Source organism: Rousettus aegyptiacus, unplaced genomic scaffold (assembly GCF_014176215.1).
Source record: "Rousettus aegyptiacus isolate mRouAeg1 unplaced genomic scaffold, mRouAeg1.p scaffold_m13_p_16, whole genome shotgun sequence".
In the NCBI taxonomy this organism is placed as follows: Eukaryota; Metazoa; Chordata; class Mammalia; order Chiroptera; family Pteropodidae; genus Rousettus; species Rousettus aegyptiacus.
In genome coordinates this window covers 52795238-52798174 of record NW_023416291.1, presented here as the reverse complement: position 1 = coordinate 52798174, position 2937 = coordinate 52795238, and positions in this window count along the sequence as shown.

Genomic DNA, 2937 nt, shown 5'->3' with positions numbered 1-2937 from the left:
TCCATCTTTCTGGGCCTCGGAGAGGGAGCCGCACCTGCCCAAGGTCACTCCTTCGGCAAAGCCCAGCCCAGCCGCACTCGCCTTCCGCCTCCCGCCCACGTCCCAGGAGTTCTCTCCTTTCTCGCAGGACCGTCCCAGGAGTTCTCTCCTTTCTCGCAGGACCGCCTGAGTGTCCTAGAGACCCCGGCCCAGTGCAGCCGTGGCTGGGCGGCTCCCGGGGGTGACGACGCCAGCCAGGCCGCCCTGTGCCTTTTCTGCAGCATCTGCCCTCCCCGGACAGATCAGAGACAAATGCCCCCCTTCGGCTCCCCCAAACACCCCCAGGGGTGAAGCCTCAGGCCCCAGGACCGGGAGCACCGAGGCTGGGCCCCCAGAGCGTGAGTGGGACGCAGCTGCCTCGGCCACTGTCTGGAGCAGTGTCCCTGGGAGGGTGGCCTGGCCCCTGGTGGACACCTGCCCGGTGCCCAACCACCACGGACCCCGCAGAGGTCCATTCTGAAGCCACTTCTCCTCCTCCTGGCCTGATGAGGGGGCCGGAGCCGAAGGCCCCCTGACAATTACTCATGCGTTTACTAGTTTTCCTTATACGCCTCGCTTATTTTACTGATTTTAACCAAAGTCGTCTGAGGAGGACATTTGGCGGCACTGGTGTCGACGGGAAAACCTGCTTCTCCCGATCCGTGTTAGACAACGCGCCACGGCGACCGAAGTCAGGTGCCCCCCACTCGTCACCGAAAACTGGCCCCGGGACGTCCAGGGCTCGGAGCTTCCCCTTCCCGCGAACTTCGGGGCCCCGAGCAACCCCGTGGCTCTCGCTGGGAGAGACGCTGCCCTCAGGGGACACTGAGTGATGCTGAGGACATCTGTGCTTGTCACGGTGACCTGGCGTCACAAGGGCGGGGCCAGGGGTGCTGCCCCACCCCCCGCAGTGCCCAGAAAGTGACCCGGCCCCCCACCCGCCCCCACCGGAAAGTGACCCAGCCCTACACACGGAGAGCTGGCTCAAATCCCCGTCCCCAAGTGGGGCTCGCTGTGCGGAGAAGGCCCCAGGAAGGGGCTGGGAGCCCGGGACAGGGACAGGCTCCGACACAGAGCCATGTGCACGCTGTCCCGTGGCTGACACTCTCCTGGGCCAGGTCACCCCCTGACCCAAGGAACTTGGCCCGGCCAGGCCTGCCTGCGGCCGCCCTTCCCTGATCCCCACAGGGCCCTGGGGTGCCAGGGACCCCACCCCGTGTAGGGGCGCCCCTGCCTCAGTGTTGCGGGGCTCCCCCTTGGAACCTGGCCCCCCTGCGGCTCCCTCAGTTAGAGCCAGTCCGAAGCCCCACCCCAGCCCACCACCGGCAGATGCGCAGGCGGGTGACCTCCCACTCAGAGTGCCGCCTCCGCCCCTGGGCCCTGAACTCAGCCCCCCAGCACTTTGTCCTGGGCCCCGCCCCAAACGTCCTGACGGCCACAGAGGGAGAGGGACTGACATCCGCAGCTCCATCAGGTCCCATGGGGCCAGAGGCTCCGGGCGGGCGGGGCAGGAGGGAGGGAGGGGCGGGGGCAGGCGGCTGCGGCTCCCTCTCCCAGTCTCCCCGTCTCCCGCCCCTTTATTTCTGCTCTATTCCTGGACCACCCCACCCCCACCTGCTGGCTTGTCACTGGCTCCCCCCCCCCCGGCCCCCCCCCCCCCCCCCCCCCCCCCACCGCGCTCAGCCAGGCTCCTAACAGGCAGTTCCTCTGCTGGCACCTTGTCTCACGTGTCCCGGCAGGACCAGAGCGGTCACCTCTGAAGGCCGCCTCACCTCAGGCACCCGCCTTCCTGCCACCAGGCTCCTGCGGGGGTGTCCTTGGGGACAACTGGGGGTTCTGCCGGTGCCTGGGGGAGGAGCAGGCTGTCGGGGACGGACAGGGCGGCTGATGGCCTCAGACAGCCACACGCCCTCCACGGCCGGAGCTGCCCAGCACGCACCCTGGCGGACGCCTGCGGACACCCGAGGGTGGCCTCATTGCCTCCCTGCGCCCTTGCAGCTTCTCCGGAATTCAACAAGGTCATCAGACAACTGAGCCCCGGGGACGGAATGGGGCAGCAGGGGGACAGGCAGCTCCCGGAACAGAGGCGTCTTGGGGTTCAGTCGATGCAGACAGGGCTCCTTCCGGGTGGACCTGGAAGTCCCCCCCATAGCGGGACTTTCGAAATATAAAACCCCCGAAGGTGGGGGCGGGTACCCCGGGGAGCCTGGGGTCGGGTGGGGGCAGAGTAGTGAGTGCGCCCCAACCTCAGCCCCCACCGCGCACTCCCCTGGGGGAGCCGGCACTGTGGCCCCATCCCCGCAAGACACACATGCACTCCGAGGTCGCCCGGCCTGGGCCAGGGCGCCTGGCTGTCCCCTCTGAAGCAAGGAGCGTCCGTCCGTGAGGGGAAGGCCCGGCCGCTGCCCGCCTGCCCGCTGGGACGGCCCCGAAGCGCCGGGGGCAGCTCAGCGCCACCGAGGCTGCGCTCAGGGTCCTTTGCACGGAATGTGTCTTTTCACCACTGTTCTGTGTCTCACTTTGCAGCGGCCGAGCGGGGGCCGGGCGCAGGGTGGGGGGCCAGCTTCGGTACTTACTTTTCTTTTTCTCTCACAACAGGGGGGCTAACGTTCTCGGGGGCTGAAGGAGCCGCTGGGGGCCGGCGGGCCTGCCTTTATAGGGGCCGCTGCCTCGGGGCCCGGGCCGACGCACCCCGGTTATTAATAGCAGCCTCAGCTCCTTGCCCAAGTATGGTCAGGAGCACGATGGCTGTGGGCTTGGCTGCCACCTGCTCTCAGCCCTGCGGCCCGGGGAACATGGCACGGGGACTGCCCTGTGACCTGCGAGAGACGGTAGGGCTCCTCTGGACCCAGAGTGGCACGGTGACTCCTATGCCCCAGCCCCCCAAATCCAACAAGACTCACACTGGAGGGCGGGTAC